Here is an 18,678-nt window from a genome sequence, read left to right as displayed (position 1 = left end):
ATTGCAACTTAGATTTTTACCTTCATGGCATTATATATAACTGGCTCAGGCGCTCAGTGCAAGATATCTGATCTTGGTGCACATTAGTTAGCTTCAGTGGCTTTTGATTACTTGGATGCAAATAACCATGCTGCTAACTCATCTGTCTTGCATCTCTGAAAAAGAAAGTAAACAAATAAACAAACAAGAGAATGCTATATGCATTAAGACACTACTGACCATCTTTCTCATCTGCAGCAGTATTACTCAGATTTTGTGGTTGGATTTTGGTAAAAACAACTCTATAGATAGTGTTACAGTAAGGATCCATTATTGGCATCATTATCTAAGATTTGCTTCTCTCAGACTAATTTGCATTCTTGCATGTTGGAGGCTCCAAAAGATTAACTCCTATTCTCAAGGCACCCTTCTATGTCTCGATACAATGTTACATTTCCAGGAGTGGTGATTTATTTACAATGGTATACACACTTTGTCCTTATCTTGCCCTTGACTTAAAAGGGTTCATGCTGTATTCTGAACTACTTGCTTTCATACATTTACTTTATGTACAAATAAGAGAAAAAGAGTGACCACATCTCACCATTGTGATGTCTTTTTTTCCCATTTGTTATGTTCTATTTCTGGCTCATTTAATAACATAAAGACTGCCTTATGAAAATTGCCCTTTAAGATATTTTAATTGATACTGTAGAATATCTCTTTCAACATTTCTTCCTAGTAATTCAGATGAAATGTCTATGCCCTGTTAGTAAAATGCTTTTCCTTTTAATTTTCTTTGTTCTTTTTCTTTTTTTAAAATTCACTATCTTTTAATGACCATCCCAAACTATAATCAAAATGTGTGATACTTATATTCTAAGCCACCCTCATGGGAAGTACAGTAAAATGTCCATCAGTAATAATATCTTATTATAATATAGAATATAGCATGTAACATGTTTTATTAAGTTGATAAAATGTTCTCCATTTAACAATTTAATCAAATAATTATGCAATTCAGCTTCTTCAAATTTCAAGACACAGAAAGAACACAGCCAGATTCTTTGCAAGATATAGCATCAGTGATCTCAGTCCAGTCCCCAATAAAGTCCTGTGCTCTTCTGCAATGCTTTGACTGCAGTGTTATTGGTGACAATATCTCAGTGTGCCAGATTTCCTAACTTTGATCTGATTAGCCCACCAGAAAAGCCCGTTAAGCTCTGTTCCCAGGACAGAATGGTTTCTCTCATCCACAATTCCAAACTCTTCAACATTCCCACTAACGAAAAAAAATATCAGAAGACCTAAGAATTATATCCCCAGTTTTCTCAGAAAATTGGTTATGATGCATTAGTTTTTTTTTTTTTTATCAGTCAGTTTACCCATCGCTGTAGCAAACTGTCCACTTAATAATGACTTTGAAACAAGATTGTTTTCATTCGATTTTGTTCTGTCCATTGAAGAAGAGAAGACATGATATTGGTATTGGGCAGGATGTTTGCAAATATTTTAGGTTTAGAAGCAGAAGGAGAAAGAAAAGAACAGTTTTCTGCTTTCTAGTGTATTGCATTTTTTTTAATGTAAGCATTTAATTAATTTTTCTAGGTGACTTCAAGCCACCTGGACATAGGCACCTTCAACACACTTCATGTTGTCTTCAGCTTTTTCTGACAGGTTCCCCAGAACCTTTTAGTAGCCAATCGCATGACATCAATGTTGGAAGCAACTCTAGTCTTGTTTTCTGCAGCTTTGACCCATATCTGCTCACAGACCTGTATCCACAGATTATCCAAGTTGAAAATTGGGGAGAAACTTTGGTTCCTCTTTAAGTGGTGATCCTCAGACCACATTTCCAAAAGTAACCTGAATGATATATTTGTCAAAATTGATCCTCTGGTGATGAAGGGCTCCAGCACTTCGGTGGTCTCTTGAATGCTTGTACATCTTAGTGGCCTTGACTCATGTGGCTTTGTCATTTCCAGGTTTTCCTCAGTCTGGGTGGCACAGTAGTGGCAGAAAGGAAAAAGAGAGAAATCAGCAAAGGCTCATGAGGTAGCAGGCTCAGGGACAAGACCAATGGACTGATGTATTGCTTGTTATTTAGTTTGGAACTGAATCTGATAAACTGCAGTGTCCACCTTGAGATGAGAAGTCCTCTTTCAGTTAATCCCCTCCAGAGACACTTTCACAGTAGTAAACAAGGGTGTTTATGTTCATGCCCCACGGTTTCTTATCCAACCAAGTTGGTGATTAAAATTAACAATTTATAATTGCAGTACTTTCCATGAAATATAGGAACCTTTTGGTTTTATTTTCCATTGCTAATCCCCTACTCTGCCTCACAATCTCTCTTCTGCTAAACATAGCAGCTGTATCCCTGTACTGCAATGTATACATAACTGTGGAAAAATTAAAATTTTATGTAGTAATATATATCACATTGCATAAGAATGATGAATGAGTTCTATTTTCTGTGCAATAAAAAACCTCAAATAAAATATATGAGGGAAAGCCAGTAGACAAGATAAAAGAGTATTGCAAGGAAACTTCCTAGAGGGAGAAAAATCTCCCAAACTGAACTTATCAAACCACGTTTAAGGTTTCATGCTTCTCCAAAGCCTTTGAAACTGAAAATTTAAAGGACATGGTTAGAAAGAAAGTGTAGATGTGACTCTCATCCATACATTAATGGCCAGACTACTATAAAGATAAAAATAGCCTAATCTAAAGGGAAGGAGAAGGAAGGAGTACTCAGGAGCAGGCCTTACCAAAGTCTGCAATCAGAAAACGATACTGAAGGCTGTCTGAAGTAGAGTGGTGGGAACACAGAACAAAAAAACATTTATTAGCAGATCAGAGGATTTAGTATAAATATCAAATCTATAGTATCTTTACACTGAAGTAATGTATACCAGAGTGAAATTAAAAACATAAAAAGTATAATGTCAGGAGCCATCAGGGAGAAACTAAAAACTAGCAAGTGGTCTTCCTGAGATGGATCTGCCTTGGATTAAAATCTAAGATACATTTCTTCCTATAGGTAAGTCTCATGAGAATTTTATTTCAGGAAAGATTTCTGCTACAAATATGCTTGCCCTGATGTTATTAAATACATGTAACAATCACTGGGGCCAGGTGTGATGGTGCACGCCTTTGATCCCAGCACTTGGGAGGCAGAGGGAGGCAAATTTCTGAGTTCAAGGCCAGCCTGGTCTACAGAGTGATTTCCAGGACAGCCAGGGCTTCCCAGAGAAACCCTGTCTGGAAAAACAAAACAAAACAAAAACAAATAGAAAACAATCTCTAGGTATTATCCCACCCTTTTGAGCAGATCTCTGCAGAAAAATGAACATGTACTGTCTTGTATTGATGCTCTATAGACAAATAGATGATTTCTTAATTCTTAATGATGATCCTATAACAATTTCTAAAATTATAGTATTATTCAGCTCCTTTATAATAGAAGAGCTCTTTGACATCGTCCTTTCTGGTGTCAAAACTCCATTGAGAACTCTGCCAGTCTTGATGTTAATTGCTTCTGAGATAGCAAGCAGGCATCTACAACTTAGAGAGCACATTGCAAGAAATTGTTAAACTATTAACAAACCATCATAAAGATGGAGCCAATGGTTTACTATAGGTGAAAGGACAGCATATAAAATATTGTCTGGGTTTATCTATACAAAACTTCATTATTATCTTAGTCACAGAAGTTATGGTTTTTAACTCTCGATGAACCTATAAAGCTGGTGACAGATGATGAATGTTTAAACAGATAATTACTCCTAATGAATAAACATTCTCTGTTGTAAACTTCTTGTTTGATTTATGATCTGAATTTATGTGTAAACTTGTGGTGAACTGTTTACCATGCGATCCTCTATTCTGAAAGATTTTAAAGTCCGGGGGACAAAGAGGAAAGAGAACTGAGGAGAACTTTTTAGTAAGTAGAACTTAGAATCACAGGAATTGGACCAAGACCATTGTTACATCTGAGAACAAGGAGAGAGCTAGATGAGAAGAAGAATGCTGAGTACAGCATCTTAGAAATTATAAGGCAATTTAAAACATTAAGAGAGTGATATGCAGAACACAGAGGAAAAGAGGGAAAAAGAAGCTGGAAGAGATCAGGCAGGCTTCACCTTACCGTGGGACAGAAGAGGTCTTTTCTTAATAGCAAGGCAGAATTATCCTTACTAAAGAGAACAATGATATCTTCTTACAGCCTTGGTTTAATTCATTTACCAAAAAAGGACACAAGCCTATTCTTTTTCTATGGAATAAAACTGGAGCTCATTTTTCATCCAGAATGAATGAGTTCCTTCTGCAACAGTACTTGTTCTTTTGATCCATATATATGGATGGATGGTTGTGTGTGTGTGCACGCACACGTGTGTGTATGTACGTAATTATACAATAAGTATGTAAGCTGGCCCAACTGGTTTGAATGGAGGTTTATAAATGTATGTGCATGAATCTGTATATGAATTTATGTAAATTTAATGCATATTTGCTTGTGTAAAAGTTTTTCCTTCTATGAGTATGATTCTTTTCTCCTGGTTCAATAGCAGTTTATTGTTCCAAACTTCCCCCTACCCTGACATGTGAGAGGCATTTGGACAAGAGAGAAATAGCCCTAGCAATTAATCCTTTACTTAATAACCTACTGCGGTTTCTGGCTTCAAAGGGACTTGGGCAGGTCAGCTACAGAAGCAAAGTGACTTAGACTTAAGATAGGTAAACATTTAATTATTATACAGCAACCCTAAATATCTCATAAAACAAAGTCTTATTCTTGCAAATGCTCTTGCCCCTCTGCTACCTCAAAAGAACCAAGAAGAAAGAAGAACAGCCAGAACCCTCACAGTATTCCACAAGGACAATCTACTTTTGTTGGAATTTGGAGAAACTGGATTTTTGTAATAATAAAAATAAGTGAATTTCACCCCAAATTGTTAAAGAACAATCCTGAGAAGTGGTATATGTTAATTTTATACTAAAGTTGAGGATTCCAAGTAACTGGAATTTGAATAAAAAGAAATTCTAAGTGAATCATGCATCCAAGTCTGAGGGATGGGGATACGGTTATGGAACTGGGATTCTACAGTTCTAATAGTACAGAATATTTTGTTCAGGAGTTATGTGAGCCTAAAAGTCTTACTCTAACATTTTAATTATGCTGACCCTCTTATACTAAACAATATCCAAAACACATTCAGATTAAAGCAAATATGGAAAATCAATATAGAAAACGATAGGCTCTGTGATCCAATGAAGGTCAAAACAGTTCTTTTTTCAAATTTAGAGGATACAACTCACAATAATATCCAAGTAAAACAGATGAGATAGAGAAATTTTAAATTGCTGACTTAACTTATTATCAGACTCCAGATCCCTGGTCTAGTGATATGCTATTACAAAGTGATTCAAACATTTAATTTCATGTTTATTTACCTGGATAATGTGGTTATTTCATTTTATGTATTTTCTTGCTAGGTGAAGACTCTTTTAAAATAAGATATCAAAAGAAAAATACAGAGGTAGATTATTTATTTAAGTTGTATTTTCCTAGCCGGGCAGCCATGGCACATGCTTTAATCTCATCTCTTGGGAGGCAGAGGCAGGCAGACTTCTGAGTTTAGACCAGCTTGGTCTACAGAGTGAGTTCCAGGAGAGCCAGGGCTTTACAGAGACGCCCTGTCTCAAAAAACCAAAAGTTATATTTTTCTATAGTCTATAAACTGTTTTTATTGAATGTATCACTGTTCTTGGAATTTCAACCAAACCCCAAGGGCTGCTGTTTCAAATTTCTTGCTATTCCATACACATAAAAGTTTTCTACAGAGAGCATCACCATTTCTTCTTAGATACAGACATATCTTTCTAGAGTTGCTCGTACAATATGTTCAGTAGTACACTTACACATCACTTCACCTTTATCCACTTCCTTACTGAATCCAGTTGTACTATACCCATGTACCTCAGAAAACAGCATTCCCTCTCCCTCTTCATCCACACCCTTCCTTTCTTTCTCCATGATTGCATGTGCCAGTTCACGTGCTACAGTCAGAAGACAATCTCAGCTATCCTTTCTCAGTTACTGTCTTTATCTGGCTTGGAGCTGCAAATCCCTTCAGCTCCAAGGGTCCTTTCTCTATCTCCTTCCCTGGGAACCCTGTGCTTTGTCCAATGGAGGATTTGCCTTTTCTAAACACCAAATTGTGACTGGTATGAGAGAGAGCGAGAAGCCTGTGGGCTGTTGGTTTTCTGCTTAAACTGCTGCCCCTTCAATTGCTGCCTCCTAGGATGATATTAGGTGACTATGAGAGGGGATTTGGGGATCCCAAAAGTTTCCAATAATACATTTAGATACAATTTGAGTTACTCCCAACAGATGGCTAATTACATCTATTGTGTGGTGGATTTAGCTCTCAGAGGCAATCTTATTACCCAGTTCTTGTTTGAAGAGAGGACAGCTCACTGTTTCCATGATGTTACACTAAATTTGGAAGGCACATTAGGGATAATCTCCAAGTCCTTCAGTGTAAAGATAGAGGAATTTACTTTGATGGAGTAAACGGGTAAATCACATGTGAAAAGAATTTATCAAATTATAATTCTGGGACTAAATATATCAAGCAGCATGCCTACAGACTGAGGGCAAGAGTTATTCGCAGTGTTTAGAAAACATTAAAAAAAAATAATGGAACCAATGATTTATATGCCATTATAAAGTATGATGAGTATAGTAACGGAAAAGAAGAAAGGGTAAATTGAGATGATAAATGGTTATTCTCAGACTATGTGACAAAAGACATAACAGCTGATCCAAACCTAGAAGATTAAGTGAAACTTTGATTCACAAATGTTACAAGAATGTGACAATATGCTTAAGAACGGAGAAAATCATGCTACTGGGAATTCGTAATGCGAGTATTAATAATGCTGATTTCAAGATGATGAGAGATGTGGCATTGAAAACAGTCAAATTTAATTTCCATTGTATGCCTTCAAAATGTTATTAAAGCTGTAAATTGATTTTCTTTCTGCTTTTGCTTATTATTGTTAAAAAGAAACTCCACTCCAGAAAACATGACTTTCAGACAAACATATACACAGAAGATATGGATTGTTCAAGGTAGGGTCAAATCTGCCTACTCTCAATGGCAGTAAGTCTATAATTTGAATCCATTTTAGATTTTGTCTTTAAGTTATGCACTATATATCAAATGCATCCACCATATGTTCATTAATATTTGCTTGAATTTTTTAACATATCAAATTGCCTTAAGGTCACTATCGCATGTCTCAAATCCAGGCACGTATTTATCCTGTGATGTGTTGCTATTTTAAAAGCTGTGCGAATTAGCTTTTATTTTCAACAGGACACACCTGAGCATCAACCTGGATGGATAAACTGGACACCACCTACATGACTAGGAGATTTTGTGCTCTTTGATGATTGATGTGGGAGATCCAGCCCATTGTGCATCACACTGTCTTCAGGGAGGTGGGACTGGGCCATATAAGAAAACTAGTTTAGTAAACAAGTATATGACCTAGCAAGCATTGTACTTACATAGTACCATTTCTGATTTTGCCTCAGTGATGGTTTGTAACCTGGAAGCTTAAGCCAAAATCGCCATTTTCCTCCCTGGGTTGGTTAAGTCACAATTTTTTTTCACAGCAATAGATTGAGAGTAGCAAAAATGTCTTCACACTGTCTACCTATGTTTTAAAATAAAAATTTAAACTAATATTTAAAATTAATCAGGAATTATGGTAATAGCAATTATAGTATACAGTATAGATAGCACTAATTTTCATTCAGTATGCTCAAAGTGTACATATGAAAGTGCTTCCCATACATAATATAAATCTAATTATCCCTCATATCTTTTGAATTATAAAAATGATACTAGTTTATCCTAGAATTTACAAAATATTGGAAGAGCTTATGGTCATAATGTCAATGAAGATGGACATAGTAAGTACCTTCTTGGGATGTTAAGATATAATGAAGAAGAAAAGTAATCACAATAAACAAAATATTTACCAGAAAGAGATTGATAACTTTTATTGCCATGATATTATTCTTTTTACACACACACACAGTGTGTGTGTGTATTCACAACTTTGGAGAGACAGGCCACTGCATCCAGTATGCCAATATAAGTTTGTGCTTTTTGTTGCTTGTTTCATTGCTTTTGGATTTTAAAGAAAAGATATTGCAAAATCCAAGCTTGCCTTGAAATTGCGGTTCATCTGCCTCTAAATCCCAAGTGCTAGATTTACAAGGTGTGTCATGATCCTTGTCACAAACATATCAACTTGCATTTCTTTTTTTGGGGGGGGGGGTAGTGTGAGACAAGTTTTCTCTGTATACCCCTGGCTGTCCTGAAACTCACTTTGTAAACCAGGCTGGCCTCAAACTCAGAATCCACCTGTCTCTGCCTCCCGAGGGCTGGGATTAAAGGCGTGCGCCACCACTGCCTGGCCAACTTGCATTTCTCTTGTTCACTATGTGCTTAGGTATAGCTCTGTGAAAAAGCCTAGTATTCATGAATGAGGCCTTGGTTTTCATATCTAACAAAAATGGTGAAAAGGGATTAATCATCTTTAAATTTTAAAGTGAAATTTGTTTCAGGGGATAAACATAAAAAAATTGATGCTACTTTGAAAATGGCTGGTTTCCTCTTTGTTCCAGAGATACACCTCCAGGAATAACTTCATGTGAAACTTTTACCCTTGGATTTTGTGGTCACCTCTCCCCAACAAATCTACAACAACAGCAAAAGAAAAATGATAACGAGGACTATGCAAAGAGACTGTCTCTGAAAGTTTTTTTTTTTCTTTCAGATACCTCTCAAAAAATGTAGCATGAATTTAGGGAGGACAGAGAATGTCCTCCCTATGGCAGACCAAATAGTGCCCTGTGTCATAAGATGCCCTCTATGAAAAAGAAACTTTTAGCATTCCTAGTCAATTGTTCAGCGTGAATTCTTAACACTTAGGCATCCATCACCATGAATATGGACGCCCTGTCAATATTTCTCAGATCCACTTACCTCTCCAGATTTACAACTGCTATCTTGAAGACCAGATCTTTGTGTTTTAAAGACAAAGTCTTATTCTGTTTGTCAGTTTGATCTTTAACTCACTGTATACTTCAGGGTCTCCTCAAAACATGTCATCCTCCTGTTTCAACTTTACAAATATTATAAGATGCATGCACTACTTAATCTGGATTTTTCAAATTTTAATTTAAACTTGACTACCGGCTGTATTGTTTTTAAATGCATCGAAACTGATCTACTAATGATGGGATGTTAGAAAGAGAAAGAGTAGAAATATCAGAGGGAGAGAGAAAGGAAGACAGGATGAAACATATGTTTTATATTACACATACTTTAAAGGTATAATGGGTGAATGGAGTCAAAGTAAGTGAAAATTTACTAATATAATAACCAGCTGTATGGAAGTGGTAATGAGTTGTATAATCTATAGTCTCAGGAATCTTATGCCTCTGGACAATGAACTTAACATGTTTGCAGTTGTTACATTGTATTGTGTATGGAGAAGTTTAATATTTTTCTCTGTGAACTCATAGGTATTATAAATCTAAAATATTGACATTTCAAATTATTTGATTCCTCAATTTATATGACAGCTTCTAAGCTCATTGGGTCATTGGGTAGAGTCTAGAGAAATTTTATCTCATTATACCATTTGAAGATAAAAATAAGTCAATGAAATTATCCTTTTTTTTATTTAAATTTTAATTTTATTATTTTTATTTGATATTTTCTTAATTTATGTTTGAAATTTTATCTGCTTTCCTCATTTCCCCTCCAAAACCCTCCCATCCCATCCACCCTCCCCCTGCTCACTAACCCACCCATACCTGCTTCCCTGTCTTAGCATTGCCCTATACTGGGGCACTGAACCTTCACAGGACCAAGGGCCTCTCCTCTCATTGATGTCCCACAAGGCCATCCTCTGCTACATATGTGGCTGGAGCCTTGAGTCTCTCCTTGAAATTATTTTTAATGGTATTCTGATGCACTCATAGGTTGGTGGCTAATCCAATTGTCATCAGAAGTTCATCAACCAGAAACTGATGGGAACAGATGCAAAGACTCACCCCAAACACTAAGTGGATTCAGAGGAATGCCACAGATGAGGGAAGAAGAAGAATTATAGGAGTCAACGAGTTTAAGAACACAACAAGAATTCTGCCCACAGAATAAACTAAGCAGGGTTCACAGAGGCTCACAGAAACTGAAGTCCCAATCAAAGCCCTGTATGTGCCTGACCTTGGTCCTTTGCATTTATGTTATGGTTGAGTACCTTGGTGTGCTTGTGGGGCTCCCAATAATCAAAGTGTGTGGGGCTGTTTCTGACTTTTGCCTGTTCCTGGGACCCTCTTTTCCCTACATGGCCCATTTTATTGTATCCTGTTAGGCCATGTTCAATGGATATCACTGGGATGCCTACTTTTTTCTTCTGTCTCTCTTTGTTTCTCCTTCCTTCCTTCCTTCCTTCCTTCCTTCCTTCCTTCCTTCCTTCCTTAGTAGGATACTTAGAAGGAAATGGATACTATTTCATCATTACTTAACTTTTTCTTAATTACCAACATCAATTTTCACCCACGAATGCCATGGATTCTGTGGCATGTTTTTTATTTTTCTTTTTTATTGGATATTTTATGTATTTACATTTCAAATGTTATACCTGTTTCCAGTTCTTCATCCCCCTTCCCACTGTTTCTATGAGGATGCTCCCCCTCCCACCCACCCACTCTCAACTCATTGCTCTGGCATTCCTCTGCACTGGAGAATTGAGCCTTTTTTTTTATTACATATTTTCCTCAATTACATTTCCAATGCTAACCCAAAAGTCCCCCACACCCTCCCCCCCCCCGACTTCCCTACCCACCCATTCCCATTTTTTGGCCCTGACGTTCCCCTGTACTGGGGCATATAAAGTTTGCGTGTCCAATGGGCCTCTCTTTCCAGTGATGGCCGACTAGGCCATCTTTTGATACATATGCAGCTAGAATTGAGCCTTTACTGGACCAAGGGCTTCTCTTCCTACTGATGCCAGATAAGGTCATCTTCTGCTACATATGTACTGGTGTCCATGGGTCTCTCCATGTATAGTCTTTGGTTGGTGGTTTAGTCCCTGGAATCTCTGGGGAATTTGGTTGGTGATATTGTTGTTCTTCCTAGGGGTTGCTATCCTCTTCAGTTCTTTCAGTCCTTTCTCTAACTTCTCCATTTTGGAACCTGTACTGAATCTAATGGTTGGCTGCAAGTATCTGCCTCTGTATTTTTCAGGCTCTGGCAGAGCTTCTCAGAAGACAGCTATAACAGGCTCCTGTCAGCAATCACTTCTTGGCATTCATAAAAGTGTCTGTGCTGTAGTTTTATATGTTCATAAAATGTGTATATTGAAGATAATATTTATATTTAATAGATGAATTAACAAAATTTCCCTTATAGTCTTCAATGCTACATTACATTTACACTGCAAAGGAAATAACACTTTTCACAAAAGTAACTTTGGTCATTCCATGTCTTCCGTGGTCACAGTTAGTACAAGAAACAGAGACCAAAGATTAACTTTTTTTAGGTCATCTTGTTGAAGCTTCATGGTAATCAATTGTTCTGTTATCACAGCCTATTATCATTTGTTTAAAAAAATGGTCATGGTATTTCTGTGCTGTAGTGACACATTGTATGAAAATATTTCTCATATTCAAAGAGAGTGAACTTCTATTGGATCTCACAGTCAAGTGAAAAATGCACATTGAGATCACATAAGGCTCATCCTACTATCCTGATGTATACTAAGCCTGTGTGAGCTTGGCCTGCCTCCATAAAAATGAGGCAGTGCCTTCAATTTTTCATGCAACTGCTTTTTACAAAGTTAATATGTGGATTTAATCTCATGTAATATATTCTTCCAAGGACCTGACCCACAGTAATGTACATGACCATATATATGTTGACACAATCTTTTCCTGAAAAAAAAAATGTAGACCATATGGTTGAAAAACAAATATCCATCACACATATTAGAAGCATGTGGAAATATCTTGATAACATATATTTGTATGATTCTTTATTATTTTGTGTCATCTGAGTTTTATGAAATGACTTCTGACCCAGTAAACTCCATTGAAATTTTTTGTAAAGAACCTTTCTCCAATTCCTTGGCCATGATCTCTGTGCTGTTCAATTAACACATAAGTGATATCCTTCTTACAGACAGATATAGGGCAAGTCAGGTGTCAGGCAATGTTCAATCAGGCACAGATACAGACAACAGAAGACTACAGATGTGCCACTAATCACTGATGATGACGGCCAGATGGAAGAAACAGAGAGGAAAATTCAGATTTGGGCTTGCTCTTGGTCAAATTAACCCAGGAGGAAGTCTGTGTTTTTATTCCTTAATGTGACACCAACACATTTTGGTGCCTCTGAAATTATCTTTAATGCATTAAGTGATACATTATGTAAAGAGCTGGCTCCTCACAGTGAAAGAACTATTCATTTGGAGGAAGGCATTCTAGAATTTGAGTTAAATATCTGATATCAACAGGATATAATTTATAACAGCCTTACTCTACCACAAAATGACCTACTCTAATTTTCTGTAGAAAGTCTGTGTTTAGGGTAATAAAAGGAATTGACAAAATATAAGAGATTCTCAGCCTTGTAAATTAAATCTTTGAACTCAGACTCACTTATCCTGCAATCTGTGCTTCTTCTAAAAAAGAGAGATAAACGATAATTTACTTCTTTTTATCTCTGAGACATAAGACAAAGATGAAAATTGACTTTATTTTTCATCTTAAAGTGTATAAATGAAGGTTCCTAACCTTTATATATTTAAACATATTAGGATAAAATGAGATTTTGTGGTATATTGCTATTATATATGATTGGTGATATATATATATATATATATATAGAGAGAGAGAGAGAGAGAGAGAGAGAGAGAGTCTAAAACTGGTAGAAAAGTAATACTGTCCATGTATGTAAAAAATGTGGAAACAGAAAGTAACATCTTGCTTTATTGGTTTAGTCATTTTTATAATAAGATAACAAAAGAATCAAGGCATATTAACCCTATAAAGAAGAGTTCATATAGTCCACAGATTTGGAGATTAAAAAACATGCTCCAAACAACTGCTTCAAAATGTTAAAGACCTGTATCATGTAATGATAAAAGTATGTATGTGGCTATAAGATTTTTTCTGAAGTGAGAGCTACTATGATTCAGAATCTCTCTGATGGTATACACCCACATTACTTCAGACTTCACACATGTCTCCAGGTATGTTAGCTATGTATTCTGAATCAAAAGACCCCTCAAAGAAAGGTATAATATCCATAAGGCTCAGACTGTGAATGGAATTATCATGACTCACCACTTCCCTCAAAGCAGAAATGATGGCTGAGAGAGTAAGAGATAACATGTCCTAAATCTCAACCAATTTTTTTTAAATCCAAATATTCTCTGACACATCCACTTTAGGATTCCTGGTCATATTCTGTTCATCAGAAAACTACTCTGTGGCGTGTATACCACACATATATGGGATAAATGTGAGTCCAACATATATAGAAAGTAGGCAAAGGATAATTCCAGTAAAATATGGCTGAGGCTATAGATGGCTGATACACTCTGGTATGGACACATATAACTACCATGTAAAATGCCCAACTGTTAGCCATGTCAATGACTAATATGAAACCAAGGGAAAAAAGATTAGAAAGTTCCAAGTAGCTTGAAATGTATCATGACTACACTAGAATTCATGAAAAATGTTATTTATGTGACCTCTAATGACTTATCTAACTCTAAGTGACCTCTAGATAACCTTAAAAGCCAGGTCTTTCTATTTTAATCTAGACATAAAATCATCTCTAGCCCAGAGTCTTAATTCACATTTTGTATTGCTTTATTCTCACACCAAATTTTCTTTTTTTTAAATAATATATATTATTTCTAAATTACACTCTAAAATAATGAAAAGGGTTATACTTATATTTCTAAGATTTATGATAATTCTAATTATATACAATGAAGATCAGTATTCACATTTATGAATATCTATGTTTGAAAAGCATATTTATGTGTTTCTCCACAATTTGAGATTCTTCTATCAATTTTCTGTTTTGATGTGTTCCACACTTGAAGTTGGATTATTTGTTCTGTAAGATGTAGTTTCTTGTGTTCTTTATATATTTTCGATATTAGACCTCTATCAGATGTGGAACTGTTAAAAAATAAATCTTTCATATTCTATAAGCTGCCATTTTGTCAGCTTAGCAATGTCTTTTGCCTTTCAGAAGATTTTCAGTTTTATGATTTTTTATTTCAAAGTATTTGCATTGATTGCTTGGAAATTCACATTATGCACCCCCTAAACATTCACTTCCCTATCCTCCCAGATTTGCCTTTCCCCTCTTGTAACCCCCCTCCCCTCAAAAAAGAAGAAAACTGTGCAATTTGTGGTGAGTATATACTCACTAAAGCATGGTTAAACTCCCAGTGGTAGGCCCTTAGAAAATCTGACTCCTTCCCCATCTGCCCCATTACCAGAATCAATCAATCTGTAGAGAGGTATGTATACTTCAACATCCTTATTAGAATTTTTAAGAGTTTATTTCAGGCTCCACCCAGTAGTTGACTGAAACAGATGCAGAAACCCTCAGCCAAATAATGGATGGAGTTCAGGAACTCTTATGGAAGAGTTGGGGAAAGGATTGAACTCCATGAAAGTGATAGGAACTCCAGGGGAAAACAGAGTCAATTAACCTGGACCCACGGAGCTCTCAGAGACTGAGGAACCAACCAACTAGCATATACCAGGGACCAACTCCCTCCCACCTCCTGGAACACATATAGCAGATTTACAGATTGGTCTCCATCCAGGTTTCCAAACTACATGAGTGGGGCTTGTTCCTAAAGCTGTTGCCTCTCTGTAGAATCTGTTTTCCCACTTGGCTGCTTTGGCTGGCCTCAGTTAGAGAGGATATGCTTAATACTGCAGAGACTTGATGTACCACGGTGGGTGGATAACCAATGGGTCCCCTCCCTGTCAGAGGAGAAGGGGGTGGAGATGGAGAACGGACTCTATGATGGGGGAACAGGATAGGCGGGGCAGTGATTAAAATGTATAATTAATTAATTAATGGACATACAAAGAGTTTTTTTTTTCTGATAACTTCCTGTCTAGTCTACTACTTTGGTGGGGTATTTCTGTTGGGGATAGGAGTAGGGAGTCATTGGCCTTATAGACCACAGACATCAACATGGCCCTCTGCTGAAGCATGGACCTTGAACACTACCATAGACCTTGATGACAGCAAGTTCTCCGTGGACATCATCTTGCTCTCTTGGGCAACACAGGCCACCGACATTCACCTGGCGCTCAGTCGAAGTACCGACCAAAGACATCAAAGTTTGTTTATCTTAGTACCTGAGCTATAAGGATTCTGTACAGAAAGCTATTTCCTGTTCCAATAAGTTCAAGGTTGTTCAATACTGTTCCCCACTTTTTCTATCACGTTCATTGTATATAGATTTATGTTGAGGACTTTGATCCAGCTGGACTTGAATTTTGTGAAAAATTTGTATCTATTTACCTTTTTCTACATTCAGACATCCACCATTTCCCAGTATATTCTAGTTTGTTTGTTTGCTGTTGTTTTTTGTGTTGTTTTGTTTTGGGGGAGAGGAGGTGCAAGAAGTTACACTTAAGATTACAGAAACAGAAAACCTAGACATGAACCCAGTCACAAAACCTTCCACCTAAAACCTATTATTCCTGCAAGAAGTACTGCATGCATCAAATGTAGTTCGGAACTTGGGGTGGGCAGGCAATCAATGTTTGGTTTAACAGGAAGCCAGTGCCACAAGAGGGAGCCAATACACTACACTGCCTGGATGGTAAGGATCCAGAGACTAGACAGCCCAGAATCCTACATTAGAACCAAACACAACTAGTTACAAAGACTTATAGAAATGATTTCTAATGATAGTCTACTGTATGCAGATCAGTGCCTTGTCCAGTCATCATCTGAGAGGTTTCCTCTGGCAGTGGATTGGAGCAAGGGAAGAGACCCACAGCCAGGCCTTATGTGGAGAGAGTCTAAATTGGAGGTTTCCATTTGGGTTCCTATCCTTAGACATAAGGGAACCTGGTGAAAAAGAAAAAGAAAAGATTGAAGGAGTTAGATGAAAACATGGAGATGGAGAACAACAGGGGTCCACGGCCCACTGAGCCAATGATGCAATACTCAAATGAACCACTAGAAGTGGAAGCAGCAAGTGCGGGGGGCCTAGGGGTCTGCACCAGGTCCTCTGCATGTCATGGATGGGACTTCTACCTGTGAGATCAGGTGTCTCTCTGACTATTTTATGTGGTCTTGGGACTCTTTTTCTCCTATTAAATTCCCTTGTCCAGCCTAGATATGAGGGCTTTTGCCTTGTCTTATTGTATTCTGTTTGGTCGTGTTTTGCTGTTGTCTCTTGGGAGAGGAAATGAAGGGGCTGTGGATGCAGAGGAGAGATGCAGATTTCTAGGAGGAGGAGGAGAGAGAAGAAACTGTGGTTGTGATGTACTTTTGAGAGAAGAATCTACATTCAATTATTTTTTTTAATTATAAAAGAATATTTATTCTATGAAGATAGAATACTAAAAGCAGTAAGGGAAAAAGATCAAGTAACATATAAAGGCAAGCCTATCAGAATTACACCAGATTTTTCACCAGAGACTATGAAAGCCAGAAGAGCCTGGGCAGATGTTATACAGACACCAAGAGAACACAAATTCTAGCCCAGGCTACTATACCCAGCCAAACTCTCAATTAACATAGATGGAGAAATCAAAGTATTCCATGACAAAACCAGAATTCACACATTATCTTTCCAGGAATCCAGCCCTTCAAAGGATAATAACAGAAAAAAAAAATACAAGGACAGAAATCATGCCCTAGAAAAAGCAAGAAGGTAATCCCTCAACAAACCTAAAAGAAGACAGCCACAAGAACAGAATGCCAACTTTAACAACAAAAGTAAGAGGAAGCAACAATTACTTTTCCTTAATATCAATGGACTCAACTCCCCAATAAAAACACATAGACTAACAAACTGACTACACAAACAAGACCCAACATTTTGCTGCTTATAGGAAACTCAGCTCAGAGAAAAAGATAGACACTACCCCAGAATGAAAGGCTGGAAAACAATTTTCCAAGCAAATGGTATGAAGAAACAAGCTGGAGTAGCCATTCTAATATCTAATAAAATCAACTTCCAACCCAAAGTCATCAAAAAAGACAAGGAGGGGCACTTCTTACACATCAAAGCTAAAATCCTCCAAGAGGAACTATCAATTCTGAATATCTATGCTCCAAATACAAGGGCAGCTACATTCATTAAAGAAACTTTAGTAAAGCTCAAAGCACATATTGCACCTCACACAATAATAATGGGAGACTTCAACACACCACTTTCACCAAAGGACAGATCGTGGAAACAGAAACTAAACAGGGATACAGTGAAACTAACAGAAGCTATGAAACAAATGGATCTGACAGATATCTACAGAACATTTTATCCTAAAACAAAAGGATATAGCTTCTTCTCAGCACCTCATGGTACCTTCCCCAAAATTGACCACATAATTGGTCACAAACAAGCCTCAACATATACAAAAATATTAAAATTTTCCCATGCATCCTATCAGATCACCATGGACAAAGGCTAATCTTCAATAATAAAATAAGTAATAGAAAGCCAACATTCACGTGGAAACTGAACACTCTTCTCAATGATAACTTGGTCAAGGAAGGAATAAAGAAAGAAATTAAGGACTTTTTTGGAGTTAAATGAAAATTAAGCCACAACATACCTAAACTTATGGGACACAATGAAAGCATTTCTAAGAGGAAAACTCATAGTTCTGAGTGCCTCCAAAAAGAAACTAGTGAGAGCACACATTAGCAGCTTGGCAACACACCTAAAAGCTCTAGAACAAAAGGAAGAAAATTCACCCAAGAGGAGTAGACAGCAGGAAATAATCAAACTCAGGGGCAAAAATCAACCAAGTGGAAACAAGAAGAACTATTCAAATAATCAACAAAATGAGGAACTGATTCTTTGAGAAAATCAACAAGATAGATAAACCCTTAGCCAGACTTACTAGAGGGCACAGGGAAAGCATCCTAATTAACAAAATCAAAAATTAAAAGGGAGACATAACAACAGATCCTGAAGAAATCCAAAACACCACCAGAACATTCTACAAAAGACTATTCTCAACAAAACAGGAGAACCTGGATGAAATGGACAAGTTTCTAGACAGATACCAGGTACCAAAGTTAAATCAAGATCAGGTTAATGATTTAAACAGTCCTATATCCCCTAAAGAAATAGAAGCAGTCATTAATAGTCTCCCAACCAAAAAAAAAGCCCAGGACCAGATGGGTTTAGTGCAGAGTTCTATCAGACCTTCAAAGAAGATCTTATCCCAGTTCTTAACAAACTATTCCACAAAATAGAAACAGAAGGTAATCTACCCAACTCATTCTATGAAGCCACAATTACTCTGATACCTAAACCACAAAAAGACCCAACAAAGATAGAGAACTTCAGACCAATTTCCCTTATGAA

The sequence above is a fragment of the Mus caroli genome, unplaced genomic scaffold (genome assembly GCF_978045245.1).
Source record: "Mus caroli unplaced genomic scaffold, Mus_caroli_1 scaffold_12, whole genome shotgun sequence".
In the NCBI taxonomy this organism is placed as follows: Eukaryota; Metazoa; Chordata; class Mammalia; order Rodentia; family Muridae; genus Mus; species Mus caroli.
The sequence above is the reverse complement of the archived record's forward strand: the minus strand, read 5'-3'. Positions refer to the sequence as shown.